Raw genomic sequence first — 17,572 nt, forward strand, 5'->3', positions numbered from 1 at the left:
TTAGACTTCTCTTTCCTTACATCCGGTCTTCTGACTTACCAAGGTTTCTCTTATCAAGAATCCAGTCCTCGACCTTCTTGAACTTCTCTTGTTTTGCATCCGGTATTCCGACCTGTAATGGTTTCTCCTGCAAACTCGCAACTCATATTAGATCTAACATATTAACCTAAACTTAAATAATTGTCAACACATTGAAACTTTCATGTCATGATTGCACTAATAACCTTCCCCTTTTTGATGTTTGACAATCTATTTAAGTTTAGGCTAATTTCCAACGTATCATAATAATAACAAAATGATAAACAGTAATATCAAAATTAGCAAATCATCATGTTATTATCAAATTATCAAGTGAGCATAAACCTCATCTCAAATAAGCATAAACTTAAACTTATATACCCCCTTTGCCAAATATTAAAAAAAAAATTACAAGAGCTCCCCCTCAATATGTGTATTAATCAATCATGATATACAACAAAGTAGAGGCACTCCCTCTAAGCACATGCAATCAAAATATAGAAGTAGATACACAACAAGATAGGAATACTCCCCCTAAACCAAAGAATGATAGGATACACCCCTACGTATCATGCAAACAAACACTATGATAATAAGACTAAATACACTACCGTCACAAGTATAAATCCACAAAAGTAACATATCGTATTACACAAAATAGTGTCTGAAGTGTACAACATAAAATACAAGTCAAACAAACATATCCATACAAGAAGTGAGAACTACATATCATAACGAGACATAAGAATCAATTGTGTCGCCCTCAGCAGGATCAGCAGTAGCAGTACTCATAGGAACATCTATAACAGATGAGACATCACTCGCTAGAGGAGGAGGCAGAGAAGAGTGGCTTGACATCCAAGATCTCACTAGATCAGTCAGAGAATCAATGCTCGTCTGCATATCAATCAGTCGGCGCCCAATGACGGCAAGCTCTGCATGCACCTCAGCAACAGCCATACGCAGCTCCTCAAAACGAGCGTCCATAGTCTCCTCGAGTGTAAGTAGCTGAAACTGAACAACTCCAACGTGACCAAGAGGAGCAGGTGCGATAATCAGTATTTGGACACTTTATTTTATTTTTATAACTCGGTGTTTCTACCTTCTTATGTATCCAATTATATGTTTTTAGTATGTTTCATGCATTTAGATTTTTGTTAATCTCCATTTTAAATCTGGTACATTTTATGGATGTTTTTGGATATTATTTGATTATATTATGTTTTATAGGAATTGAAGGAGATAACAATTGAGAGGAGAAACACCAATTTGATCAAATACAGTTCAAATATGGTTCAATTCAATTGTTGGATAAAAGGAGAAGAAATGTCCAATCCATAAGCTCAATTTCAAAGCCCAATCGAAGAAACCCTAAAAAATGCAATTGAACCGGTTTGATTAGTTCAGCGGTTCAATTTAGCTCATTTCCAGCCTGTTCAGGCTGATTCGGACCAGTTCATAAGCTGATTCGGTTCAAGGGGAGTTTAAAAGTAGTTTTTGGGTTCAAGCACATTGGCTCGACACTGTCCTTTCTCTCCTTCATCAAAATCTTGAAGCCCCCTTTATCCTTTTCTCCTGAGCAAATCACATGAAGACGATGGCGACGTTCACTGGCGGAGCTATAGCAGCGGCGATCACTGAGTTCCAACGGAGTGGTTTCTCCGACGAGGCTCCTCATCCCTCTCACATCCCCCTAGGGTGCTCCCGCCCTACTCGGAGAAGAAGGCAGCGTCGACATTCTTAAGTATTATATAAGTTAGCAATTAAATTATTTATTACAATGCATCTGTATTATATATGCATCTAATTTATATAATTACTATTATTAGACGAACAACCGTAGAATATCAAATGTGCAAGATGAAAGACTAAAAAATCTTACATCAGGACCTCTCCATAATATAACAATATACTCAGGTTATTATGTTAATGGATTTATATTTCATATCGTCCAATGCGATTCACAAAGGCGTACGTATAATTCTGATGTTTACGTAAAAGGATCTATAAATAACAATGATACTCAATTTGATTATTATGGTGGACTTGAGGAAATCATCGAGATTGAGTATCCGACTTTACCTTTAAAAAGATGTGTATTGTTCAGATGCTCATGGTTTAATATAACTCTAAGAACAAGTACCAGAATACATCGTCTCTACAATTTAGCTGAGGTTAACGCAAACAAAAAATTCAACAAGTTTGAGCATTTCATCTTTACGAAACAAGTTGGTCAGGTATTCTATATGGAGTATCCAACAAAAAGAAAAAAAACCTAGTGAATGGTTAGTAGTGTGTCAGATAAAGCCTCAGTCAATCATAGAAATGTCGAACACCGTAACGAGCTAAAATCATGATGCATATCAAAATGAAAAAGTCGAGATATACTCAATTGATTTAGAAATACAATCTACATCACAATTACTTGTAGATGTTAATATCACTTGCGAGGAAATAGATAATGGAGAGATATTTGGTTGTGAGAAAATTGATATACCAATGGAGTCTAGCAATGATAACTTACAAGATGTTAATTTAGTTAATTCAGAATAACATCAGGTGATTAAAAATTATTAACAATATCATGGTATATTTTATGATTTTTTTTTTATTTTTTCATCTCCCTAATTGACAATATTATATCAATTGTATATATCTTATATTATAATTTTACATATATAGTTATGCAATCAGCACAGAGATCGCGTGGTGACAAAATTGTTTTGCAAGTTATTGGTGACCGGTAAGTAATTATGTATTTAGTAATTATTTTAGTACTTTAGCTACTTTTTAATAATCAAATATATTTAATACATGTTATTTTTCCATGTAGTTTTGTCTCAAATGGTCACCAGATAGCATCGTATATATCAAAAAAGTTTAAAGAACGATTATCTTCTGCTAGTATTACAGGGCGGCTCGTAGACCCAGATATAAAGAATTTTTATTATGAAAATTTTTTTGCAAGTATTTAAAATAGAAACATATTTGTAGTTAACATAATATTAATTGTCAAAATATATTGTTGCAGAAAATATATGTTTGGGAGGAGGGTCAGGGGAAAATGTTAAAAAAAAAATAGTATGCTTACTGTTCTAAACTATACAGGTACAAGTTGTACAAGTAGAGGCAGAGGAGCACCAAGTCATCTGAGGTCCCTGATGCAGTTTGGCAATCTTTGAAAGTCAATTGGGTTACCAGCATTGGCAGGACAATTCAGCGATTGCGCATAGCAATCGCAATTCAAAGCCTGCTGCGTCGAGCACTAGATCTACAAAGCATACTACTGGATCCCGTTCGATGGTGGAGCATGCCTCTGAGTTGGTATGTTTAAAATTAAGTTATATAAATATTTCTTACATATATTTTGTTATTAGTTTTAATGTATTTACATTTTCTGTACATAAACTGTTATATTACAAAAACCTACCACTTGTTGGGAGATATTTAATAAAACTCATAAGAAGAACGATGAGTAATTTGTCGATCGACATTCCTCAGCGATTAACGTAAGAATATTAAATTTCATGAATATATTTGTAAACTTTATGTGGGGATTACTAAAATTATTATTTTGACACAGGAAGTAATAACCACTAGAGTTGACGAGGCATCTGAGCTTGGGACGGAGGGAGAGGGGTCCTAGCCTCTTGCCACCTATACAGTTAATAACATTTATTATGATGTCGTTGGTGGAAAGAAGAAGACATCCCTCTATAGGCTTGACTCTCAGGCTAAAGTTATGTATGAGCGGATGAGAACTCTGGAGATTAGGGGTCGTCCTACTTCCTCCTCCTCATCTAGTGAGGAATGAGAACTGCATGAGAAAAACGAGGACTTATAGACTCAACTATCATCATTGAAGCAAACAATGGTCAGGAGGGACGTAAAGATACGAGAGATGCGATAGCAACAGGCTCGAACTGAGGTAATAGTTTGGCATACGCAAGCATTTACAGCGACGTTCTCTTCGAATTCACAGATGGTTAGCCCGCATCGTTTGGAGTCTCAGAACGCCCAGGATCCCGACCATTACTCTACAGAGTAGATTATTTTGAAGTATGTATCATTTATCTTAACTTTTAATTTCAATCAAAAATAATATTATTTTTTTAATAATTATATGCATATATGATCATATTATACATTTCCATAATCATTTTCAGATTTAGCATATTTTTATTTCAAGGACGCAAGTATGTATTTTTAAAGAATGTCTACTAGTTAAACTACTTATCAATTTAAGATAAGTAGTTATATCTTTCATAGTTTAATATTACATTTTCTATTCTCAACTAATCTCAATGAAATTTCATATATGATTCAAAAATGATTTTGTTCCTTATTTTGATTATGATGTATTGTATTGGATGGACCTATATTTGGATTTACTATTATGTATCTAGTGTTCATTTTAGTTCAGCTAGATTGTTGTGCATTTGTGATGTATTGTGTTTGTTATGTGTTATAAGTTTGTTATGTTGTAATTGTTGAAGTGTAGTGAGTTTATTGTGAATTTTGTTGTTAAGTATTATGACTTTATTGTGAAAACCATCGCTTGTGATGGTTGGAGTGATTTAGATTTATATGTAAACAGGGAAACAGAAACATAAAAAAGGAATTAGTGAATTATAGAATAGATTAGCGACGGATATTTAATTTTTCATCACTATTAGCGACTGATATTTTAAAAAATCATTGCTATTAGCAACGGATATTTCAAAAATCCGTCGCTAATAATGACAGAAAATTAAATGTTTATGACTACTATCTGGGTTGCGATACCTTTTTCGATACTTAAAACAAGATATTATCGACAAAAAATTAAATATTCATCGCTAATAGCGACAAATAATTTAAATATCTATCGCTATTGGCAATGGATATTTAAATATTTATCACTAATAGCGACAGATAATTTAAATTGTCCGTTGTTAATACCTTAACAGAGATTTCGCTCCGTTTAGCTAGTAGTGACAGAAATATAAATATCTGTCGTTATATATAGCGACAAAAATATAAATATCTGTCGCTACAGTATCAATGACTGAAATCTACACGACAAGACACTTTTCATCGCTATTTCGTCGCAATATGTATTTAGCAATGAAATAGCGATGGATAAATTCCATCTCTATTTCCTGAATTTTTTGTAGTGATATGCATTGTATGTATGCATCTATATATACATAGATTGGGTGAATGAACTGCAATCCACCCGACAAGATGTATTGTATATACACGAGTGAATGACCCGCAACCCACCCTATACGAATTACATCATGCGAATGCACATATACAATCACATATATATAGGGTGAATCCACCCACAAGTACCTCACATCAAAATGGGATGAATGATCTGTAATCCATCCCGTGAGGTGAGTTATCTCCATGTTGACTGAAGTCGATGAACACGTCAAAAACAATGGCTTGAAATTCATGATCTAAAGTGCGGAGCAAATGCTCTATATTTATCTAGAGTTTTCTGATACCTAACTCGGTATCACAAATCTTCTAACTTTTATCACATATATAACAGATGTTCTTGATACAAGGTTTTACACGTGGTTCTCTATTTATTTAGTTGAGAAACTTTGTAATTTCTTACGAGGAATGAGCCAAACCCTCTCTTTCCAATTACAGAACTTATATGGATGAATATATTATGATATTAGTCCACTTATTGTTCCTTCTCAAGTAATTCAAATTCTTCTTAGTTTGTCTCAATAATAATTTTCATTGGGCAAAATACCACTGTTTTATCCCTACAAAAAGGAAACCTTTACTTTATATAGTTTTATTCACTTGATAAGATCTCATCTTTTCTATTGATTAAAATAGAAAGGAAAACAAAGGAACGAGGACACATAAAACTAAAAAAAAAAAGATTGATGCAAATCAACAAAACAATTGTAGTCCTTCCAGGTATAAATCATGTAATTAGGAATAAGATGAAATAAGGAATAGGATTCCTATGTGAGTAGACATGGAAGAGTATAAACTCGATAAAAGGATCAATTAATCTGGATCATTTTCTATAAATCATGCACGAGGGTAAGTGAACTGGAATCAAGCAAGAAAACTCCATAGAATTTCCAATTGTAGATTAAGTTTCGAAATAGCAAAAGGGATCAAGGTAAAAGATCCAAATTTGATGAAGTGTATGTTGAATCATGCACGAAAGGTAATCGAAAGAGTCAAGCAAGAACACTCCACCTCAAATCAAAGGTTTTCACTTGTTGTGGAGGGTTGTCAGCAGAGCACAGTAGCGATGGTGTCGACGGAACGGCAGTGGCGTCGACAAGCAGCAGCAACGCCGACGAGCAGCAGTGACAAAGACAAGGGTGACGACTTAGAAGAGGGAGAAAACTATGAAATCTTTGATTTGGGCTTTGAGGTTGAAGGGAACTAGATCGGGAAAAATCGTGACGGCGATCGTGGATCGTGCAAAAGAAATGGAGTCGTGGAGAAAGACGGATCGTCGGCAAAAGGGCATTTATTGATACTTTGTGAAAAAGCCCAACAAGTCTAAGAAATTATACCTGAGTCCTTAAAAATGGTATAACATGTATCCCTATAATACTCGTTATTTCAATAATGTTATACTCTCATAGTTGCTACACTGTACATAAACCAGTGAGTAATATTGTATAACATATTATAAGGTGTAAAAGTTATTGAGTAGCTATAACAACATGTAACTACTATAACATATAAAAGTTACTTTACAGCTACTATAACGTATGACACTTAATATAATATTATTTTAATATTGTATCAACTATTTAATAGCTTTTAATTGTTTTAAAATAATTTTATTGAAGTTTAAATAATTTTGACCAAGTTGATAAAGGGTATTTTGATATAATAATTTTTAAAATTTAGGATTTATGGTGTAATTACACCACATAACAGCTATCTAAAGTGATTTGACTAACTTAAAATGATTTTGATTAAGTCTTAAGTAATTTTGACAAAGTTAATAAAAAATATTTTGATATAATAGTACTTTGTATATAGTAATTAATGGTGTCACTTTTCATTTGCTTACGTTCCTCCTCTACACAAACCTTCGATGATCTCACCTCAGTTTGAAATCTAAAAGCCTGAGAAGTAAAGGAGCATTAGAGTTGGTCAATCACTCCTGCATTGAAGTCAGTTCTCTATTCAAGAATAGAAGAAGAAAGTAACAAGAAGAAAGTAGAAGACCCTAACGACTGACCACTCTAACGCTCAAGTCAATTCTCCATTCAAGAATATAAGGAGAAAGTAACAAGAAGAAAAAAGTAAAAGACAATGCTAAAGAATTATAGTTTGGAGAAAAGTCACCTCCGCTCATGAGAAGAAACAACCACCCCTCTCATTTACCTTAGTCCCTTCTTTATATAGCCCTTGAAAAAGAATCTCCATGTAATATTTGACCTTGTTAAGTCATTGAGGGCCAAAAGAGATAGCTGTTAAACCATACACTGACATTGTCGGGCTATTAGCAAGCGAGTTGTTAGAGATTATCAAGCCGTTATGCTTCAAGGTTTCTCAAGCTCGGATGGAAAAGTGCTAGTTCTATAGCATCACATAGAAATGTAGCAACGAGATACTATAGCAATTATTGTAGCGTCTAAAAAATGTGATTGCTCAAGAGAGCATATTGCTTTTCTAGAAAATTGCTCCTATTGTAGTAGTACTATAGCACTAGTGTTGTAGCAACGAGGTTGCATTGCTCAAATGGCTGACCGAGTCACGGGTGGTACTGTAGCAATACTGCATGGTAGCAGTACTATAGCATTATCGTGGTGACGATACCATAACATTATTATAGTGACAGTTGTCAGTTTCGGTGCAGTCGACAAGAGGGGGTGAATTACTTACAAAATAAAATTCAACTCTTTCTCTATATATGATTTGATTAGATTAGCACAATTAAATTAAGCAGCAAAAGATAGTTAACATAAATGCAAATAATAACAACTTAAAAGAAAAGTAAGAAGGCGATGTTTACTTAGTTATAACTTATGTGGTTGTTAATCCAAAGCATATAAAAGCACTAGAAAATCTCCTTCATTGAAGGTGGAGAAGCCTCTTACACTCATTAATAGCTTAGAAATATACTAGGAAATGAATACAGCAGTTGTTCTCTATTTCTTAAATTCAGGCGTCTTTTTATAGCCCCTAGAAAACTCTATCCGAAGCTTAAAGGCACCTTCAAGGCTTCAATTAGTTCCAATGTGCCTCTAACATGATAACTTTTATCCGCTGAAGATAAAAATTTATCTTCAGCCAACGGCTATCGAAGGCCCCTTCAACAGGCTAGAAGGCGCCTTCGACACTGTTTATTGAAATAGCCGCCTTCCCTGAGGTAGATCAGCTCCTTAGTTGATCTCTTCGCATGAGTGATGCTTTACCTAAACGGAGTTGATCTCACCCAAATCTAATTTCGACCTTCTCCTTGAACAGACTTCCTTCCCGGTTTCTCGTCCATCAAACATCGTTCGCGTCCTTCTCATCCACCCGTGTACTCTTCCGCAGCTCTCTGTCCCTCGTATGCACCGAGCCCGTCGACTCCTTTCCCGTGTCTTCCTTTTCGACTGCTGTATTTTTCATTCGACTTCTTGTGCTCCTAAGTTCTTACATACTTAGACACAAAGATATCAAATACAACAGGACCTAACTTAACTTAGTTGACCACAACAAAACTACTATGAGGCACTTACAATCTCTCCCATTTTGATATAAGCAATCTAAGTTAAGTTAGGATAAAACAAAACAAAAAAAAATAGTAGAATAATTGCAATGAATAATGATGCAAAATTAAAATGTTTAATAAGTAAAATGCATTTCCTTAGACTTAAGCTATAATTCTCTCCCTTTGATTATATTAAAATAGGGGTAACAATTCTAAGGGTTACCCAATAAGTGACTAAAACTTTAAAAAATCCTGGGAATTATTTTTTCAAAAAACAAATTTAAAAGTTAGTTTAGAAGAAATAATTTTAAAATTATTTTTAATTGTTAAAAAATTCTAAATTTTTTTATAATGGTTAAACATATTTATCCAAAATAGTGATAAAATTTTTGCAAATACAGCATTAATATAAGTAGTAAATAATTATTTTGTACAGAGAGAGATATATTTTCATAACAAAATGTTTAAAAATAGATTTTGAGCTTCAAAAACCATTTTTGAAGTATGTAAAATAGAAAGTATTTCTTAAAAAAATAATAAATTTTCAAAAATTAAATGTTCAAGAATTTTTAATATTAAAAATTATTATTATGACAAAAAATTCATAGAAAATTAAATAACGGTCAATAATTTTTTTAAAAAAAAATTCTATAGAGAAGATAATATTTTATCACATAAAAATAAAATTTTTAAAAATAACTCTACTAACTAATTTTAATTTCAAAAATATGATTTTTTTTTTTTGAAAACTTCATAAGAAATAATATAGTAGTAAAAAAATTTGAAAAAAAATTCTACAGCTAAGTAATAAAATCCTTTTTGAAAAAATTAAGACCTGATTACTTTTGAACTAAAATTATATAATCCTTTTTGAAAAAATTAAGACCTGATTACTTTTGAACTGAAATTATATGAAACAATTTATTTGAAAAAGTTATATAATTTTAAGCAAAATGAAAAATATTAAATAAAAAAACACATGCATAAAGATTTAATTTAAGCATAATTTTAGAACTCAATATAGGTTTCTACCACTAGATTAATCAGAAATTTTATTAGAATGTTCTTTTTTATTATTTTCTCATTTGACCTTTATGGAATCTATAATACTAATTTAGTTCTTGATAATTTCTAAAATTTGAAATAGTATAATTTGAACATGTAGAATTTTTTAAATTTTCTATTTATTCTTTCAATTTTTCATTTTCATCCTTTATTTTATCATACATTTCTAAAAGACATGCATTCTCTAAGATTGCTTGCAATTCTAAAACTTTTTTTTCAAATTAGTATTTTTAGACTTAAGTTTATATAACAATCTAGTCATAGATTTAATACTTGAATATAATTCGTCGGAAGATAGTAAACATACCTCACTTACCAGATCTGTTCTGAAGCTTGTTTCTTCCTCCTTGCTGCAGGTTTCTTCTAAGAAGCCTCCCCCTTCGTTTATGCTCTCCTCCTGGTGACTTGCCTTCAGTGCAAGTCCAACGTACTCCTCCAAATCAGATTCTAATGACGACTCTCCCTAAGTCAACTTCAGAGTTTTGTGCTTTGTTGTGCTTGGTCCTTTCTTATTATCGTTCTTCTTCGGTCTTTGGTAGTTATCCTTGATGTGCCCTTTTTCATTACAGTGATAACATCTCACTTTCCTTTTTCTTCTTTTCTTGGCATGCACTTCATTGAATTTATTAGATCTAATTTTTATAAAAAAAAATCTTATTATAAATATCGTTTCATTATCGTCGAGGAAAGTGTCAGCATCTAATTCATCCTTCTTAGCTTTTAGGGGAATGTTGTTTGATTTTTCTATGTCTTAAGTATCTGCACAACGATACTCGTGAAGTTCAAAAGTAGAAAATAAATTTTCAAGCATACTTACCTTGAAGCCCTTAGAGATGTAGTAAGCATCTACTAAGGCTGACCACTCTGGAGTTCTCTGAAAGGCGTTAAGTGCATACCTTAAAGAGTCACGATTTGTTACCTTTCTCTGAGGTTGTTGATCTGGGTGATTAGATCTTTGATCTTAGCATGGAGTTGAGCTACCTTCTCTCCCTTTTTCATCTGAGGATTAGTTAATTGATTTCGGAAGATGCCCCATCTTGTTAATTTTGCTTCCGAAGAACCCTCGTAAAGTTCTAGGAATTTCTCCCAGAGCTCTTTTATGGAGTCGAAGCTTCCGATCTAGCTTACCTCCTGGGCGGATGGACAGTAAATAGATGAAATTTTACTTTGCCATTAGTCACGAAGTCGGCTTGTTCCTTCTTTGTCCACATGTACTCTTCTTTGTCGACTCCTTATTGATCCTTAGGTGTTACAAAACCATATTTTATAATTAACAAAATTTCAAAATTGATCTTGAAGAATACCTTCATGCACTTTTTTCACGTTGTGAAGTCTCTCTCAAATTTCAGTGGATAGATGCTGAATCTGACTATCGTCTTTGTGCTTCAGTTGACGGTTAGTCCTTCTGAACCGGTTGGACTCTGATACCACTTGTTGGTCCTAGTGCGGCTGGCGAAAGGGGGTGAATTACCTACAAAATAAAATTCAACCTTTTCTCGATCTTTGATTTCATTACATTAATACAATTAAATTAAGCAACAATTGACATTTAAGATAAATGCAAATAATAACAACTTAAAAGAATAAGTAAGAAGGTTGATGTTTACTTTATTACAACCTAAGTAATTGTTAATCCAAGACAGAGATGAAAGCACAAGAAAACCTCCTTCATTAAAAGCGGAGAAGCCTCTTAAACTCATTGATAGCTCAGAAATATACTAGGAAATGAATAAAGCAGATGTTCTCTATTTTCTAACTCTAGGTTTTTATAGCACTTGGAAAACTATATCCGAAGCTTAAAGCATCTTCAATTAGGTCCAAGGTGCCTCCAACATGATAACTTTTATCCACCGAAGATAAAAGTTTATTTTCGGCCAACAACTATCGAAGGCGCCTTCAACAGACTGGAAGGCGCCTTCGATTCTGTTCATCAAAGGAGCCTTCCAAGTCATGGAAGGCGCCTTCCCTGAGGTAGATCAGTCCTTAGCTGATCTCTTCGCGTGGGTGATGCTCCGGCTAACCGGAGTTGAGCTCACCCGAATCCAACTCCGACCTTCTCCTCTAGCTGGCTTCCTTCCCAACTTCTTATCCCTCGAACGTCATGCACGTTCTTCTCGTACACCAATGTACTCTTCCATAACTCCCCATCCCTCGGATGTACCAAGTCCATCAGCTCCTTTTCCGTGTCATCCTTCTCATTCACTGTGTCTTCCGCTATACTTCTTGCGCTCCTAAGTTCATACACACTTAGATACAAAACATCAAATATAACAAGACCTAACTTAAGTTAGTTAACCACATCAAAACTACCACGGGGGTACTTACAATAGTACTATAGCAATGAGATGTATTGCTCGACGAATCCCACTCTTCGAGATACTGTAGCAATATGCTATAGTATTGGTACTATAACAGTGATACTATAGCAGCCAGACTTATTACTCAAGATAATTACTAGAGAATAAATCCAGTCCTCATCAGTAATTTTGATTAAAATGAAATAGATGATTTTTTTTCATCTGCTAAATAGTTGCTACTACACAATTAATTTTAAACCCTAAATTCTAAAATATTAAATCATAAATCCTTATCTTTAATCACTATTATATAAAAATACTCTTCACCAACTTGATGAAACTTATTTAAACTTATCAAAATCATTTTAAATTAATTAAAATCACTTAAAAACAACTATAGAAACTACTATATAGCAACTACAATACTACAACAATATTATATTAGATGTTACACACAGTTCCAACTACATAGTAGCTTATATATGTTATAATAGCTAGTCATAGCTACTACAATAAAATTAGAAATAAAGAATGATATTATAGCAACTATTTTATAATTTTTACATGTTATAGTAGCTGCCAATAACTATGATAACAATATTAGAATAAAAGATGTTTTAATGGGGGTATTTCCATATGTGATGCAAGCTAGTGGCCTTAGGAACTTATATTACACTTGTTTTGTATTTATTTTTTGAAACATTTTACTGAAAATGTCATTAAATGTATGATGAAAATTTATTAATTGTCCATATCAATGAAAAGTGTCAGTAAATATAGTATTGTATATTAAAATATATTTTTATCATATTTATATTTATTTTTCCAATTCAAGTCATGGTTGTTGGGACTGATGTGCCCACTAGAGGGGGAGGGGTGAATAGCGGTTCGTCGCGCGCTTGCGTCGTTTGCTTCGTCTTGATAGTTTGCAGCGGAATACAACTCGAAGACAAACTATACAATGCTAACAAGTAGATTTACTTGGTATCCACCTCAAGATGAGGTGACTAATCCAATGATCCACACACGACACGCTATTTCCACTATAAAACACTCCTTCTCGGTCGCAGTCGGAGACGGAGAAGCCTCGTACAAACTCACACAATAGCGTACACAAAAATACAAGAAGAGAGTACAAGATACAAATGAAAACACTACTTCTTCTTGCTTACTTGTTGCTTGTTGTTGCCTCTTGAACCTTGAGAGAACACTCCCAAAAGCCTTCAAGAACTGGCGGTGAAGATCGGAGAAGCTCGCTGTGAGTCGCAGAGAAATCGCAGGAAGAAAGCTCACAAAGAACTGGCGAAGAAAACGCTTCGCCTAGGCTTTAAACAGTGCTCCCAATCGATCCAATTCATCCTCAATCGATTGTCACGTCAGCACCGCTCCATCCTAGTCATCCATCGCTCGTTTCCTGCCCAACGTTCACTTCCAATCGATCGACCGATCAATTGAGATTGCCTGAATCGATCGCCCGATCGATTTAGAGTCTTTCTATGCTCTCGCGAATGCGCGAGAGCTTCTGCTGCCCAATCGATCGACCGATCGATTGGCAGCTCCCAATCGATCGCCCGATCGATTGGGAACGCTTCTGTGCTCGCGATTTCACATCCCAATTGATCAATCGATCAATCGATTGTGCCTTCACAAAATCGCAGCACACTCCAATCGATCGACTGATTGATTGCATCCTGGTTCAATCGATCGCCCAATCGATTGACCATCTTGGACTTGACTCGAACTCAAGTCCAGAATCTCCAACCCAACTCCGGGTCAACTGTGACCTGTTGGGTCTCCGTGCCTAGCATTTGGTCATAACCGACCAACCTCGAACTAGCCTTCTAGTCTCCTCCATCAGCCTTGCGTCTCTCGGATATCTCCCCATCCTTCACGCCTTGCCTTCAAGAGCTTCCTTCGGCCTCATCCTAGTTATCGACTTCTCCTTGCCAAGTCACATTAGGACTTACCTTGCCAAGACCACATGCTTGGACTTACAATCGTTGCCAAGATCACACTTGGACTTTCCGTTGCCTGGTTCCTCACCAGGACTTCCCAATTGCCTAGCTCCTCACCAGGACTTCCTCCTTTGCCAAGATTACACTTGGACTTTCAGTTGCCTGACTCCTCACCAGGACTTCCCAAATGTCTGGCTCCTCACTAGGACTTTCTCCTTTGCCAAGATCACACTTGGACTTTCCAATTTGCCTAACCTCCAGTTAGGACTTCCATACGCCTAACCTCCAGTTAGGACTTCCACACGCCTAACCTCCAGTTAGGTCTTCAATATGCCTAACTTCCAGTTAGGACTTTCTATACGCCTAACCTCCAGTTAATATTTCCACCCCTGCCTAAACTCCAGTTAGGACTTACATACGCCTAACCTCCAGTTAGGGTTTTCCTAGTCAAGTCTCCTGTCAACCTTGACCTACTTGACTTGTATTATCATCACCCTGGTCAACCCTTTGACCATCTTGTTAGAATCGATGTACTCGGCTAGAGAGGGGGGGTGTGAATAGCCGACCCCAAATCTTCGCGTTTCTTTCTACAAATCAAGTTAGCGCAGCGGAAATAAAACGAATAGAAACGGAAGCAGAGAATAGCAAACCTCAAACTCGTCGATGTAACGAGATTCGGAGATGAAACTCCTACTCCTCGGCGTGTCCGTAAGGTGGACGAGCCCTATCAATCCATCGGTGGATGAGTCCCCGGAGAACCGGCTAATATATATACTCCTTCTGGGTGGAGAAACCTCGCCACAATCTTTCTTGCACCAGCAAGAATAGGAGTACAAGAATACACAAGAAGAAGCAACAATATGAATGTAAAAACAAACAATCTTGCCTTCTCGTCGGCTGTTGATGAAGCAGCAACTTCACGGGCCAAATACAGCAGCAACTGTTGGAGACCCCAGCCGAGGAAGCTCACGCGAAGCTTCAGCTAAGAAGAGCTCAGCAAAGCTCAGCAACAGCAAGCTCTTACAGAAGCAAGAGGTAGCAGCTGAGGAGAGGAAGAAGAAGAAGTATTGCTGTAGAAGCCCTTGATCTCCTTTTATAACCTGCAAAGAAGAAGACACATAAACTAGCCGTTGTGTCGCAACGGCTAGGGCCTGGACCGATCAGGCACACTCCTGATCGGTCCAGGAGTGTTCTGATCGATCTTGGGGACCGATTAGGCTAAGCCTGGACCGATCAGGCTATGTCCTGATCGGTCCAGGAAGACCCTGATCGGTCCTGGACCGATCAACCTTTCTCTCTTCTTCTTACTGCTGCTTTCGGACCACAGTCGAAATCCAGCAAATTCAGTTCGCCTGATCGGTCATCGGACCGATCAGAACCCCTCTGGATCGGTCCCGAGCCCTCTCTGACCTAGTCCGGAGAACGAGCTGCCGAGCCCTCTCCGACTTCGTCCGGTCCAGAGAATGAGCTACCGAGCTACGAGCTACCGAGCCCTCTCCGACTCCATCTGGTCCAGAGAACGAGCTACCGAGCCCTCTTTGACCTAGTCCGGAGAGCGAGCTACCGAGCTACGAGCTACCGAGCTACCGAGCTACCGAGCTACCGAGCTACCGAGCTACCGGGCTACCGGGCTACCGAGCTACAGGAGCCCTCTCGACTCCATCCGGTCCGAGAACGGCACTCGAGCCCTCTCGACCTAGTCCGGAGGCGAGCCGCCGAGCCTACGAGCCTCTGAGCTCACCGAGCTACCGAGCTTCGAGCCTGCTGACCACTCGAGCTACCGAGCTACCGAGCCCTCTCTGACTTCCCATGCCAAGCTTCCATACTTGGACTTCTCCCGTGCCAAGCTCCCTGCTTGGACTTTTCCGTGCCAAGTCTCCATACTTGGACTTTTCTCGTGCCAAGCTCCCTGCTTGGACTTTTCACTAGATGTCTGGTCAACCTTGACCTATCTGGATTTCCCTTTCCTGGCTTCACTCACCAGGACTTTCCAACTGCCTAGCTTCACTCACCAGGACTTTCCAACTGCCTGGCTTCACTCACCAGGACTTTCCATCTACCTGGCTTCACTCACCAAGACTTCCAAACTGCCTAGCTTCACTCACTAGGTCTTTCCCCTGCCTGGCTTCACTCACCAGGACTTTCACTTTCACCTAGCTTCACTCACTAGGATTTTCACCTAGCTTTACTCACCAGGATTTCCTGACTGTCTGGCTTCACTCACCAGGACTTTCCGAACTGCCTGGCTTCACTCACCAGGACTTTCCGAACTGCCTGGTTTCACTCACCAGGACTTTCCGAACTGCCTAACATCCCAGTTAGGACTTCCCAGTCAAGTATCCGGTCAACCTTGACCTACTTGACTCTTCTTCATCCAACCTGATCAGACCCTGATCAGTATCTCTCCGCATGGACAACTGCACCTGCATTGTCCATGTCTACATGTCTTTCTGTATTGTCAAACATCGAAACCATGATCAAGGTTTACGCTTGGTCAACTAGGTCAACCTTGACCTACTAGAAATTGCACCAACAATCTCCTCCTTTTTGATGTTTGACAATACCTTTAAGTTAGGCTAATCCAATAGCCTCAACTTTCTTCATGCCACTAGGTAATGAAACATAAGTTACAACCTTACATTCTCCTTCTAAGAAGACAACCTCCTTCTTAGATAATGAAGGTACATAAGTTACAACCTTACATTCTCCTTCTAAGAAGACAACCTCCTTCTTAGATAATGAAGGCCTAACTTAAACCCTTCATTCTCCTCCTATTGGCACACATCAACAAACTCTCCCCCTGAAGAGTAAGTTACCGTTGTTCACAACTTCACTCGTTGTGATCAACAAACTCTCCCACTAACTCCAATGTTCTTCCTTGAACATTCTCTAGACATTCTCCATTCTCCCCCTTTTTGACACACATCAAAAAGAGTGAATCAAGGTCAAGAGTTTCTTCCTAATGAAAGTCCCATACCTTTCATTGAAACCCTTAATTTCCCCCTTGATACTAATGTCAATAGTCAATTTAGTGATAATCCCATATCACTCATGACAACTCCCCCTAAAGGTCAACTCCCCTTGATCAATAGGTAAAACTCCTCCTAAAGGTCAACTCCCCCTTGACCATTGCACCAACAATGTCTTGGAGAGTTTCAACCCTTTAGAAATCCAAAACTCCAACTTCATTGCTGAAATTTCAGAAATTTCAGACAGCACAGTCGAAACTGGCATGCCCTGATCGGTCACACCAGACCGATCAGGTCTTCCCTGGATCGGTCACAGTGACCGATCCACAACTGCCTGGACCGATCAGACTCCCTTCTGATCTGTCCACAACCTCTGATATCAGTTTCTGAATTTCCTTCCGAAATTCAGAAACCCCTACAAAATTCCAGAAAATTCCAGAAATTATAAAACTTTGAGAATACATTCCTCATAACATATACTATCAAGGAAAAATAGTTTTATATGAAAATAGCTTCCATTTTTCAATCTTGATACAAAGTTCACAAGTCTTTGAAATAGCTCAAAGTTAACTCATCTTTGTA

General features: G+C 37.0%; 1 long non-coding RNA gene across 1 annotated transcript; it reads right to left on the reverse strand.

The window, feature by feature from the left end:
* Nucleotides 1-636: 636 nt before the first annotated feature.
* Nucleotides 637-6,517, reverse strand: LOC122001251. Its single transcript, XR_006117301.1, has 2 exons — nucleotides 6,238-6,517; nucleotides 637-1,032 (listed from the first exon to the last, which is right to left on the reverse strand). It is a non-coding gene; the product is annotated as an uncharacterized LOC122001251 (long non-coding RNA).
* Between the last annotated feature and the right edge of the window lie 11,055 nt (nucleotides 6,518-17,572).

Source organism: Zingiber officinale, chromosome 7A (assembly GCF_018446385.1).
Source record: "Zingiber officinale cultivar Zhangliang chromosome 7A, Zo_v1.1, whole genome shotgun sequence".
NCBI classification, from domain to species: Eukaryota; Viridiplantae; Streptophyta; class Magnoliopsida; order Zingiberales; family Zingiberaceae; genus Zingiber; species Zingiber officinale.